Source organism: Diceros bicornis, chromosome 6, assembly GCF_020826845.1.
Source record: "Diceros bicornis minor isolate mBicDic1 chromosome 6, mDicBic1.mat.cur, whole genome shotgun sequence".
Taxonomy (NCBI): Eukaryota; Metazoa; Chordata; class Mammalia; order Perissodactyla; family Rhinocerotidae; genus Diceros; species Diceros bicornis.
This window is the reverse complement of record NC_080745.1, coordinates 48,400,495-48,415,172: the sequence shown is the minus strand read 5'-3', so window position 1 is coordinate 48,415,172 and position 14,678 is coordinate 48,400,495.

Below are 14,678 nucleotides of genomic sequence, written 5' to 3'. Positions count from 1 at the left end.
AATCCCTGAATAAGTTTAAAGTGGTATCATTATTTGCAAAAATTTATGTATGAATTCAGTTGACTTTCAAAAGCTTATTTATGAACAACGGAAATATATGCATTATCCAGAACAGATATTCCAATACTTTCAAGGGACAAAACACTGAATCAAATTATCTGTCTTTAAACTGGTTATTTATTTTAGTTATAAAGATCCATGCAAAGCTTAAAATTTGTTTTAACTGTTTATTTTATAGTTTTTTTGACCTAAAAATTTAATATGAAATTTTTATTTTTTATTTTATGCATTTATTTAATTTTTGTGAGAAAGATGGGCCCCGAGCCAACATCTGCCCACCCTCCTCTTTTTGCCGAGGAAGACCGGCCCTGAGCCAACATCCATGCCCATCTTCCTCCACTCTATATGGGACACCTGCCACAGCATGGCCTGACAAGCGGTGTGTCGGTGCACGCCCGGGATCCGATCTGGCGAACCCCGGACAGTCGCAGTGGAGTGCGCGCACTTAACCACTTGCACCACTGGGCCACCCCGGCAATTTTTATTTTTACTGTACTCTTCTCTTTTGCCGTTTATTCTTTGCCAAACAATATTTTCATCCAAGGAGACAGCTCGAAAAGAAAAAAATGTTCCTTCTTTTAGGAATTATTAATCCATTTAAATTATAATTAAAGGCTACTATTCAAGATGTAGGAGTGTACAATATAGCAGATAGCATTTGCAATTGAATAACTGCAGAGTAGAAGCTGAAAAAATAATGTATAAAAGTAGCTTAAGGGGCCGGCCCAGTGGCTTAGCGGTTGAGTGCTTGCGCTCCGCTACTGGCAACCCAGGTTTGGATCCCCGCCGCGCACCATCGAACCGCTTCTGCGCACCGTCGAACCGCTTCTCCGGCCTCATGGCCGAGTCCCACATACAGCAACTAGAAGGATGTGCAACTATGACATACAACTATCTACTGGGGCTTTGGGGGAGGAAAAAAAAGGAGGAGGATTGGCAATAGATGTTAGCTCAGAGCCGGTCTTCCTCAGCAAAAAGAGGAGGATTAGCATGGATGTTAGCTCAGGGCTGATCTTCCTCACAAAAAAATAAATAAATAAAAAGTAGCTTAAAACAGATAATAGCTGTTTCCCGCCAAATGGACCTCTCAGAATTGGTACCGTTAGGCCCTTGTGGTTATATTGGAGTTAGGTTTTTGACAAGACATTTGTATCTGACCTTTCACTTTCTTTTTCCATGCCCTAGAACCAAATTCTCCTCTAGAAGGACATTTGCGGCAAGTATTCTTGGGGAGTGGGGATGGGAGGGTAGGTCAGCGTGATTACCTACTGCTCAGGCAATTTCACATGATTTGTAACTAGCATTTAGTAAAGAATTTTGGTATCTAAAAAGTGTTTTAATTTGATCAGTGTAAAACAAAGTATGTGTTTCTGAGTTATCATACAGGAAGTACTAAATATGGAAGTGTTCAGGTAGGTTGAAAACTCAAGTGATATTAATATTTTATTAATAAGGTCAAGGAAACCTACTAAATCTCTATGCTAATGTAAATTTGATTCTCCTAGAGAAACTGAAGTCCACAGGCAGATACAACTGAGTCCCTAGACTACAGTAGCTCTTTCGGAAATGCCTCCCACTAGCCACAAGGTGACACAAAGAATGTGAAGCAGTAAGCCCACATCGTGAGTCTATATCACAGAAACTTAGGTTTAGCAAAACATTTGGAGACATTCTATTGAATCTATTGGAGATTGCTCTGGTGCCCAGGACAAATGGTATATAACTTAAGGTTTCTATTTATTTTGATATTCTTATGTTTTGTCCCTCAGGGAATTCTAGGTAATATCTCAACATATAGGTAATACTTGTTAAGAATATGTGGTCTGAGAATCAAAAGATGTGTTCTCATTCTTGTTAACTATTGTGACATATAGAGAACTAGTTCATTACCTTTTATTTAAGAAACTTTCAAAAATACTTTAGTTTCTTCATAATTTTTAAAATTACCCTATCTCAAAAAACCTTATCCAAAAGAGATAATATCTGTCAAATAAGTAATAGCTATCAACAGAAGAAAAGTAAAAACTTTTTTGTACCTTTTGAAGAAAATGAAATAAAGAAGTGATACTTTGTGAAGTCATTTACACTAAATTAAAATAATATGAAATGGCACTATTTTCTCTGAAAACATCTCATACCAAGTACTTTTCTTAAGCTTTAATTTAAAATGTTACTATGGAAGTTGCAACTATTGATCTTAGTAAAATTATAAAAATAAGAAGAGTTAAAATTGACTTTAGTGGAAAAGTTTAAAATCATTATTTTAAAATGGAGTCAGAGCTGCCTTTCCAGAGAAACTCTCTTGCTGTCTTCAACCTGGGACTGGGCCAAGCTTTTGGACTGAGCCAAAATGGCAGTTGTTTTACAAGCAAATTGTTTGAGAAGTCAGCAGGAGAACAGACATCCTGACCACAAAGACTGATGATTGTGGACTTTATGAAGACAGAGTCAATAGCCAATCAATGTCTAGCCATTAGACTGGCTCTCTGCCTCCAATTCCAATGAAAAGTCTTTGTAACACAATCTCCCTTCATTGCCTTTAAAAGCTCCTGACTTTTACCCCCTAGTGGGACACTATTTAGGCTTCTACCTGAATCTTTGCTCCTCAAATTACAATTCTTTGATCTCAAATAAATGCTTTGTCTCTTAAACTGATTTCTGTTTTTGCAGGCTGACAGTGATATAAAGATATCTTTAAATAGGCTCAGTGATAATTTGAAATAATCTTCCGGGAAAAATCATTGTTTAGAAATTCATATTAGACTGGCTCTGGAGAAATTTCTTGAGATTTTGGTGAGTAAAAGACCACTAAGGATCACCCGAGGTGAGAGGTGGTGACTGGAGGCAATCATACAAACAACTAGTTGACATGTGTCAGAGAAAAAGATATCAGATATATAGATACTAGTATCAATGAGATCAAGCATGCCAGTGATAAATAAATCATAAACAGTAGGATATATTGCAGTATATGAGGAAGCTATTTGTTTTAAAACTAATTCGATCTGACTTTGTTTTTCCAAAAGGGTGTGACGTGCCCTGTTGAGTAGATATCGTATATCTGGTTTAAATATTTACTATGTCCCAAAGACAAGAATGATGCCCTTAAAGATAGGAATGTGGATTCCCCCCATATCAGCATTTTTTTAGGGATAAGCATCTCTTCCTGGAAACTAAGGATTAATTATCGACCTGTTGTGCTTAGCTTGTGACCACTGACCTTCTGTGTTCACCAATCTGCTGTTCCAGCAAAGCAATCTCGTGACAATTGTAAAAGGGACATTACAATGCTATAGTATCCATTTCCACCAAAAAAATCACAAGGCATACAAAGAAACAGGAAAGTAAGGTCTATTTACTGGAACAAAATTAATTGACAGAATTGACAGATACCATCACTGAAGAAGCCCAGACCTACTAGAAAGACTTTAAACCAATTATCTTAAATATACTCAAAGAGTTAAAGAAGAATATGGACTAACTAAAGGAAATCAGGAAAACGATGTGTGAATAAAATGAAAATATCAATAAAGAGATAGAAACTATAAAAGAAACAACAAAAAATATGGAGGTATAAAGTACAAAAACTGAAATGAAAAACTCAACAGAGTTCAACAGAAAATTTGAGCAACGTGAATACAGAATTAGCAAATTGAAGAGAGAACAACAGAATTATCCAACAGAGGGAGCAGAAAGAAAAAAATGACGAGGAAGAGTGAACTAAGCCTAAGAGACTTGTGAAACACCATCAACCAGATTAACATACACATCATGGGAATCGCAGAAGGAAAAGAGAGAGAGCAAGGGGCAGAAAGAATATTTAAAGAAATAATGTCTGCAAACTTCCCAAATACATGAAGATACAAATTCAAGAAACTCAACAAACTTCAAGTAGGATAAACTCAGAAACCCACACTGAGACACATTGTTGTCAAATTGTCGAAAGACAAAGACTAAGAGATCATCTTAAAAGCAGTAACAGAGAATCAACTCATCATGTACAAGGAATCCTAAACAAGATAAAGATCTTATTTCTCATCATAAACCATGAGGCCAGAAGATAGTAGGATAATATATTTAAAGTCCTGAAATAAAGAAAAAACAACTGTCAACCAAGAATTCTATATCTGGCAAAACTCTCTCTCAAAAATTAGAGAGAAAGTAAAACATTTCCAGGTAAACAAAAGCTGAGGGAGATTATAACTAATACACTTGCCTTGTTAGAAATGTTAAAGGGAGTCCTTTAGGTTGAAATGAAAGAACACTGGAAAGGAACTTGAAGGCAGATGAAGAAATAAACATTTCCAGACAAGGAAAGTACATGGTAATTATAAAATTCAGTATTATTGTATTTTTGGTGTTTTTGGTAACCACATCTTTATTTCCTACATTATTTTTTTAAAAAATGCTAAAAAATAATTAGAAATCTATATTATTTGGCATAGATTGTATATAGATGTAATTTGTAAAACAACATAACTTGGGAGGCAAATTGTATAGAAACAGTGTTTGATGCTATTGAAGTTATGTGGGTATTAATTAAAACTAGATGGATTTTTTTTTTTTTTGAGAAGAAGATTAACCCTGAGCTAACATCTGTTGCCAATTCTCCTCTTTTTGCTGAGGAAGATTGGCCCTGGGCTAACATCTGTGCCCATCTTCCTCTACTTTATATGTGAGACATCTGTCACAGCATGGCTTGATAAGTAATGCGTAGATCTGTACCCGGGATCCGAACCCACAAAGCCCTGGCTGCTGAAGAAGAGCACGCAAACTTAACCATTATGCCACCAGGCCAGCCCCAAAACTAGATGGTTTTTAATATAGTATTTTAAATGTAATCTTCATGGGAAAACAAACATAATATTTTAAAAATATGCACACAAGAAAATGAGAAAGGATTCAAAATCATTTCACTGCAAAAAATATGAACTAAACACACAAAAAAGCAGTAAGGAATGAAATGACAGACAAAATGTACAAGACATACAGAAAACAAATAGAAAAATGGCAGAAGTTAGTCTTCCTTATCAGTAATTTATATAAATGAACATGGGTTAAATTTCGTAATAAAAAAGCAGACGGGTGCAATGGGTAAAACAAAACAAAACAAATATCCAACTACACTCTATCTAAAAAATACTCACTTTAGATCCAAGGCACAAATAGATTGAAAGTGAAGGAAAAAAAAATTATAAAGTAGTAAAGAAATAGTAACCAAAAGAGACCTGGGATGGCTATGCTAATATCAGAAAAATTGACTTTAAGTCAAAAATGTCACAAGATACAAAGAAGGGCATTATATACTGATAAAAGGATCAATTCATCCAGAAGATATAGTGATTATAAACATATATGTACCAAACAATAGAGCCCCAAAATAGATGAAACAAACATTGACAGAACTGAGGGGAGAAATAGGCAGTTCTACAATAATAGTCAGAGAATTTAATGCACCACTTTCATTAGTGGATAGAGTATCAGAATAAAGACCAACAAAGACATAGTGGAATTGAACAACACTATAAACTAACTATATATACCAGACATATACGGAACACTCTACCAAATAACAGCAGCATACATATTCTCCAGGATAGGCCATGTTAAACCACAAAACAAATCACAATATATCTTAAAAGATTAAAATCATACGAAGTATCTTCCCAGCCCACAATGGAATGAAGCTTGAAATCAGCAACAAAAAAAACTGGAAAATATACAAATATGTGAAAATTAAACAACACATTTTTAACTCGTGTGTCAAAGAAAGGAGATTAGAAAATACCTTGAAATAAATAAAAACAAAGACACAACACACCAAACTTATGTGGTGAAGCAAAAGCAGTGGACAGAGGCGAATTTATAGCTGTAAAGGCCTATATTAAAAAAATAAGAAGAAAGATCTAAATCAATAACATAACTTTAGGACTTTATGAATCAGTAAAAGAGGAGCAAACTAAACTCAAAACTAGTAAAAGAAGGAAATAATAAAGATTAGAATGGAGATAAATGAAATAGAGAACAGAAAAAAAGAAACAATGAAACCAAAAGCTGTATCTATGATAAGATCAACAAAATAAACAACCTTTAGCTAGACAAAGAAAAAAAGAGAAAATAAGCAAAAGAACCTAAAATCAGAAACAAAATTGGAGTCATTACTATTGACCTTACAGAAATAAAAAGACTATGAGAGAACAATGGTATACCACAAATTAGATAACCTAGATGAAGTTGACAAATTTCCTAGAAACACACAAATTACCCAAACTGATTCAAGAATAAATTTTAATAATCTCAATAGAAGAGTAAAAAATAAAGAGAATGAAGCTGTTATCAAAAATCTCCCAAAGAAGAAAACTCCAGTACAAGATGGTTTCACTGGTGAATTCTACCAAACATTTAAAGAATTAACATTAATTCTTTTCAAACTCTTCCCAAAATGGAAATGGAGGGAACATTTCCTAACTCATTCTATGAGGCCAGCATTACACTTATTCCAAATGTAGATAAACACATCACAAAACAAGAAAATTATGGATGAATACCCTTTGTAAATGTAGATGCGAAAATATTCACCAAACTGCTATTAAGCCAAATTTCTTCAAAGGATTATGCACCACGACATAAATGAAGATTTATCCCAGGAACGCAAAGGTAGTTCAACATAAGAAAATAAATCAATGTAATACAGTACATTAATAGAAGACAAAAAACAATGATCAACTTTATTGACACAGAAATGACACTTCACAAAATCCAACACCCATGATAAAAACACTCCATGGACTAGATACAGAAGGGAATTTCTTCCACACTGTGTAGGGCATTTATAAAATATTCACCGCTAACATCATATTCAATGATAAAAGGCTGAAACCTCTCCCCTAACACATGGAAAAGTCAAGAATGCCTGCTTTCACCACTGCTAGTCAACATTATACTGGAAGTTCTTGCGGAGCAATTAGACAAGGAAAACAATTAAAAGAAATCCAAACTGAAAAGGAAGGAATAAAACTCTCTCTCTTTGCAGATGACATGATCCTATATAGAGAAAATCTGAAAGAACCCATCAGAAAGTTTCAGGAGCTAATAAATGAATTCAGCAAAATTGCATGTTACAAGGACAACAAACAAAAATCAGTTGTGTTTCCATACACCAGCAATGAATAATCCAAAAAGGAAATTAAGAAAGTAATTCCATTTACAATAGTATCTAAAATAATGAAATATCTAGGAATAAAATTAATGAAGGATGTGAAAATTTGCACACTGGAAACAAGAAAGCATTGCTGAAGAAATGAAAGAAGACTTAAATGAATGAAAAAACATCTTAAGTTAAAGATTGGAAGACTTAATGTTGTTAAGAAGGCAAAACTACCCAAAGCTATCTAAAGATTCAACACAATCTCTATCAAAATTCCAACAGTCATTTTGCAGGAATGGAAATGCCAATCCTCAAATTCATGTGGAATCGCAAAGAGCTTCAAACAGCCAAAACACCCTTGAAGAAGAACAAAGTTGGAGGACACACACTTCACTACTTCAAAAGTTAGTAAAAAGTGACAGTAATCAAACAGTGTGTTATTGGTATAAGGAAGATATATAGATCAATTGAATAGAATTGATTCAGAGATAAATCTATACACTTATAGCCAATTGGCTTTCAACATGTCTGCTAAACCTACTCAATAGGAAAAGAACAGTTTTCAACAAATTTGGCTGGACAACTGGATTTCTACATGCAAAAGATTGAATTTGGACCCCTACTTCTCCCTATGTAAAAAAATTGACCCAAAATGGATCAATGACCCAAATATTTATGAGCTAAAACCGTGAAACTTCTAGAAGAAAACATAGGAGTACATCTTTATGAACTTGGAGTTGGCAATGGATTCTTAGATATGATACTAAAAGAATGAGCAACAAAAGAAAAAATATATAAATGAGACTTCATCCAAATTTAACTTTTGTGCATCAAAAGACACTACCAAGACAATGAAAGACACCTATAGAATGAGAGAAAATACATGCAAATCATGTATCTGATAAGGATCTAACATCCAAAATATATAAAAAAAAACTTGTACAACTCAGCAGCAAAAAGACAAACATTCCAGTTTAAAAGTGGGCAAAGGACTTGTACAGACATTTCTTCAAAGAAGATGTACAAATGACCCATAAGCACATGCAAAGATGCTTAACATCTAACATCACAGGTAATTTAGGAGACACAAATCAAAACCCCAATGAGACACCACTTCACGTCTCTTAGGATAGCTATAATGGAAAAAAAAAGAGAGAGAGAGACAGAAAATAATAAGTGTTGACTAAGACATGGAGAAAGTGCAATATTCTTACGTTGCTGGTGGGAATGTTTAAGGGTGCAGCCACTATGGAAACCTGCTTGGAAATTCCTCAAAAGCTAAACATAGAATTATCATATGACCCAGCAATTTAAATCCTTGGTATATAACCAAAAGAAGGGAGAAGAATGACTCAAATAGATACTTGTTTGCCAATTTTTACTGACGCATTATTCACAATAGCCAAAAGTTGGAAACAGCACAAGTGTCCAAGACAGATGCGTGGAGGAACAAAATGCGATATATAAATAGAAAGGAATATAATTCAGTCATAAAAAAGAATAACATATGCTAAAATGTTCTGATATATGCTATACCATGATAACCCTTGAAAACATTATGCTAAGTGAAAGAAGTGAGACACAAAAGGACAGATATTGTATGATTGCACACATATGAAATATCTAGAATAGGCAAATGCATAGAGACAGAAAATAGAGGTTACCAAAGACTGAAGGGAGGAGTAAAGAGATGTTATCACTTAATGAGTACAGAATTTTTGTTTGGGGTGATGGAAAAATTTTGGAAATAGATGGCTGTGATGGTTACACATTTTAAATGTAGTTATATCACTGAATTGTACATTTAGAAATGTTTAAAATGACATTTTATGTTGTATATATTTTACTACAATACAATTTTAAAAACAAGCGAACAAATAAGTGGGGGCTAAATTTGGCCCATGTGTGGTAATTTCCTGACCCCTTGCCTATAGCAATGGTTCTAATATTTTAATAATTATAGGATTCATTTGGAGGGTTTGTTAAAACACAGATAGCTGTTTTCCCAGAATATCTGATTCACAATTAGCTCTAAGGTGGGACTCAAGAATTTGCATTTCTAACAAGTTTGCCTATGATGCTGACTCTGTTGATCTGGGAAAAGCGTTTGGAGAACAGTTGGACTACATTATGTGGAAATTGCCTCTCTGCCCCATCAATGTAATGATTATTTATTTTCTAAAAGGGAAGAGGTTAAGTTACGGTAATATAATATTAAGCTATCATAGTTTGGCCCAGTCAGTCTAAAGTAATCATATGTTTAACATCATTATCACCTGACAAGAAATAGGGAGAGACAAAGTAGTGTAGAGTTTAAATGTGAGCCCTGATGACAGATTGCCTGGATTGGACTAAATTTCCAGTTATGTCACCTTTCTGCTCTGTAACTTTAGAATAATTAGTAAAACTCTCTGAAACTCAGTTTCCTCATCTGTAAAGTAGGATTAATAATAGAAACCACCCTAGAGCATTGTGAGGATTAAATGAAATACTGTTTGTAAAGCTGCTAGCACCATTTCTGGCACAAGACAAGTCTAATAAATGTTTGCAAATGTAAAAGGGAGGGGCAGGAAATAACAGTTATGATACGTTCAATCTGGAAAATGCTAATGTGAGAAATTCTAGAATTCTCAGAATATATTCATAAATTTAGTGTATTGAAAAAAAATATGACAGCCAGCCCTGATGGCCTAGCAGTTAAAGTTCAGCACACTCCACTTCCTCAGCCCGGGTTCGGTTCCCAGTGGCAGAACCACACCACTCGTCTGTCAGGAGCCATGCTGTGGCAGCAGCTCACATAAAAGAACTAGAAGGACTTACAACTATGTACTGGGGCTTTGGGGAGTTAAAAAAAAAAACCAGGGGGGCCAGCCCAGTGGTGCAGCGGTTAAGTGCACGTGATCTGCTGCGGCAGCCCAGGGTTCATAGGTTCAGACCCCGGGCGTGCACCAACGCACTGCTTGTCGAGCCATGCTGTGGTGGCGTCCCATATAAAGTAGAGGAAGATGGGCACGGATGTTAGCCCAGGGCCAATCTTCCTCAAGAATAAAAAAAAGTGGAGGATTGGCAGCGGATGTTAGCTCAGGGCTAATCCCCCTCACAAAGACAAAAAAAAAGAGGAAGATTGGCAACAGATGTTAGCTCAGCACAAATCTTTCCCGGTGAAAAAATATATATAAATGACTTAAACCTGCAGATCTGGGCCTTAAAAAAGGTGTGCCTATCTGCATATTTGGGAAAAGTGAAAGGATAGAGGTTCTAGGAGATAATTATTAGTAATATTTAGTTTTCAATAGAGCAGCAACCTCAATGTGCAGTTATTAAGTGAAATGAGTAGAAAATGAGCTTATGAATTATTCACATTTTTCTGAATCTGAGCTCATTGAAAAATGTGTTAAAAGAGTGAAGGAGCTGGTTATAAATGTGGGTGTCTTTTTCTTTTCTTCTCTTTTATTTATTTTAAGCTGGGAACAGCCTGGATGAGTATGCGCAGTGCTCTTACTGGCGAGAGTCCCAGCTCAACATCGCCATTGTCTTGTATTCTCCCATAGAAATAGCACACTTTCTGCCAAGTGTTTGAATTCTGTAGATAAGTTTGTGGGAGGCACTTCACATCTGATGATTTTGGCTGAGCTTTGTTTGAGTTTGCTGAGATTGCTCCAAAGAGCCTCAGCGGGGCTGAAAGGAGGGACCCTCTGTTCCTGGTTTCCTGCTTCTCCTCAGAGGATGTTTGGTGTTTGGAGCTCTGCTGAGGCACCCCAAGGGCTTTGCTGCTCCAGCCTGTCTCAAATGGCAGATTTCCCTTCTCAGTAGTTTTCGCAATCACCGATTCTCCTTTCTAAGAATTCTGGTTTGGTAAATTCGTTCTCAACATATATTTGATACACAAAAGGAATTTGTTCATTCAACAATTACCTATGGAGCTACTATTATATCCCTGATAGTGTATAGAGAGACTAAATAAGCCTTTTTTTTTTACCATTCTTATTAAAGGAAAAATTTTTACAACTCTTATTAAAAAATTAAAGGTCTCAGGGCCAACCCCTGGCCTAGTGGTTAGGTTTGGTGAACTCCACTTTGGTGGCCTGGGTTCGGGTCTTGGGCATAAACTTACACCACTCATTGGCAGCCACATTGTGGCAGCGACCCACATATAAAATAGAGGAAGATTGGCCACAGATTTTAGCTCAAGGTGAATCTTCCTCAGCAAAACGAAAAAACAAAACAAAACAAAAAGTAAAGGTCTCAAGTTAGAAAAAGAAAAGGAAGATAAATTGGGCAGAACTGCAGGAGTAGAGACTTTAGCAGTGCAGATAATGGAAATATACAGGGATGAGTAAAGTCATCTAGGGGCTCTGGAAAGTGTTCTGGTGGGAGGAAGAGAAGGAAAACCTGCTGAGAAATTGTCAAGTAAACCCAACCAGAGAGTTCTGTTGATTGTTAGGTGTGATGGGTGATAAAATAAACCTTTGCAGTAAAAGTTTCTGAAAAATTTACCCAATACATCTCAGATTCACAAATTCAACTCAAATAAATTTGTCAAGCCCCAGAAACAAGCATTTTCACCACATTGAAGATTGAAATTGCTCTAAAAATGTCACTAAGTCAGTAAATACGGTAGATTCTTCTCAGTCTTTATCTCTGCTCTCTTCTCTTTACTCACTTGGAAAAACATCTGCTCTGTTGGCTTTTGTGGCTACATTTTCTCTGGTTTTCTTTCTACTTTTGGACCATATCTCCTAGTCTCCATTTTAGATTATTTTTTTGTGTGGGCTATCTCTTAAATATTTTTGGAATTCAGATATCAGTGGAGACTCTCCTGCTCCTTGACAATTAAATAAAATTACCAAGAGCTTCTTCTCCATAGGTTCTTGGGAAATCAAATAACATCTTTAAAATGTCTGCAAATTCTTGGGGTTTTACTTTTTGTTCCAAATCGATCCAAAATGCCGTTGAAATTCAATTTCATTTATATCACATTTCATGAGACTTTCTTCTTCCTTCTGCTCTTATTCAACCTACACATGTAAGTCCTCTCTTGTAATATATAAAAAAAGAAAACCTCTCACAGAAGGCTTATTAAAGTGCAGCTGACTCTGCTGAATTGGGGAGGAAGAGTGACAAAGGGGATTAATATTTCAGCAACGGAGTAACCAAAAATTTAATATTAGATATCTCTGTTATAAAAGTTCTCTTGTTATACAACTGTTATACAGGTACACACTTCTAGAGTTTCTCTTTGAAAATTTCTTTCATAGCCTCTAGATTTCTGCTTAGGTTGCTTGATTCTTCTTCCCTTGGACTCCCCTTTTTCCCACATTCAATTATCCTCATTTTGTGTCTTTTAAAAATTTCTGTAAATTATTACATTAACAAAACTTCAAATTTACAGAAAAGTTCTCAGACTACTTCAAATGACTCCCATATATATCATATATATGCACACACACAAATATATATATTTACACATATGTAAATTTTATATATAATTATATATATTTTCCTAGTCATTTGAGCATAAGTTGGAGATCACATGTCTCTTTACCCTAAATACTTCTGAATGTATTTTCTAAGAACAAGGATAATCTCTTGCATAACCATAAATTATGTCAATATGGAAATCATACACTAATACATTATTATTATCTAATTTCCAATTTTGATTCAAATTTTATCAATTGTCCCAATACATGTATTATTACTATTGTTTTTTTGGTCCAGGATACTATTCTTAATCACACACTGAATTTATTTGTCATATTGTTGTAGTTTCCTTTAATCTAGAATTCATTCTCAGTATTTCTTTGGTTTCCTTGATCCTGACATTTTGAAGAGTATTGGTCAGTTATTTTGTAAAATTTTTCCCAATTTCATTTTGTTTGATATTTCCTCATAAAATGAGGATTTATTGCTGGTGAACCGGGTTCACCTTGATAAAGAAGCCAAAACTCTATGGCAAAGCAAAATAGAAGGAAACTGGATATCAAGTGACCACATGGAGAGAAGATTCCCTGACAGTTCTGGGCAAATTAAGTCTAGATTGTTTTGTAAGAGAAAAACAATCTTATCTTATTTATGTCTCTAGAGTTTGAGGGACTTTATTCAAGTTTCATTGTGCTTCCTGGGTAATCACTCTAAAAGGCAAATGTATTTGTATAATTATCAATTGTCTACAGTTTACAAAAGCTGAGAAGATGGGCTTATTCATTTCTATATCCCGAATACCTAGTTGAATGTATACCCAAGGGCATCAAATAAATGTTGAATGTGTGAATCAATATGAATTTCGACAGTAATAGTTTTTTGTTTGTTTACACTACCTGACCCAATTTTGAAGTCTTAGCCAGAGGCCTTAGCTAGAGGCCTTCTGGAGCAGCTGAATACGTCCACACACCCAACTACCTGCCCATATGTTCTCACACTCCAGGTCCACCAGCCACCCACACAAATCACCCCGGGGGCCAGGCTCCAGGCATGGAGGGACAGCCCCTATGTCCCAAACCAACCAAAATTATTCAAATTAGCCAATCCACAGGAAGCCCACGAAACTAACCCCATTCTGTGTGCTATAGATAAGCTGTCCCCTACAATTCCAGCTAAATGCTTTGTGTCTAAGATATGTTTATCATACCACTTACAACATTTAAAAAATATTTTCTGTAAGCATGTCCATTCTCTATTTTAGACTTTACACCAATATTACATATTTTTCTCTCCAACCTTTTTAAGTAATCACAAGGCTTGTGATATTTATCTGATTAATAAGTGCATAACGTTCTTAGAACTAACGCTGGGATTTGTAAAAACTCTCTGGGCTCATCTTCAGTACTGGACATTAAAAACATCAAGTCAAGTCCACTCTTGTCTGTTAAACAGCAGCATGCAAGGCAGTGGTTAAGGGCATGAGCTCTAGAGCAAGCTTGATTGGTCTTTTGGCTCCATTGCTTACTGATGCCCAATGTGATCTTGAGCAATGTACTAATTTTTCCATGCCACAGTTTTCTCATCTGTAAAATGAAAATGGTAATGGTTCTTACTTTAAAGATGTATTATGAGGATTAGATTAGTTAATATATTTAAAGTGCGTTTAACAAACCTGATTGGCATTCATGAGTAGTCAATAAATGTGAGCTATTATTATTGAAAACTGCCAATATAAGGAAATCATATGGAGCAAAGGACACATAAAAGCAACCGCTCAAGATATTCCTCACTCAGATATAAGAAAAAAAAAATAGGCAAGTCAAAAAAAAACAGAACAGTAAGATATCATTTATAAACTATCAGATAGAATATTTTCACTGTTACCCAAAATTCTAAAATGTGTGCTCGTGTGTAGCGCTGTTGAAAGTGAAGAGCAATGGTCATTTTCAGGAAGTATTGATTCCACAGAGTACAAATTGATAATATCTGTCAACATTTAAAAGTCACATATTCTTCCACTTAGCAATCTTGAATTAATCCTACAAAT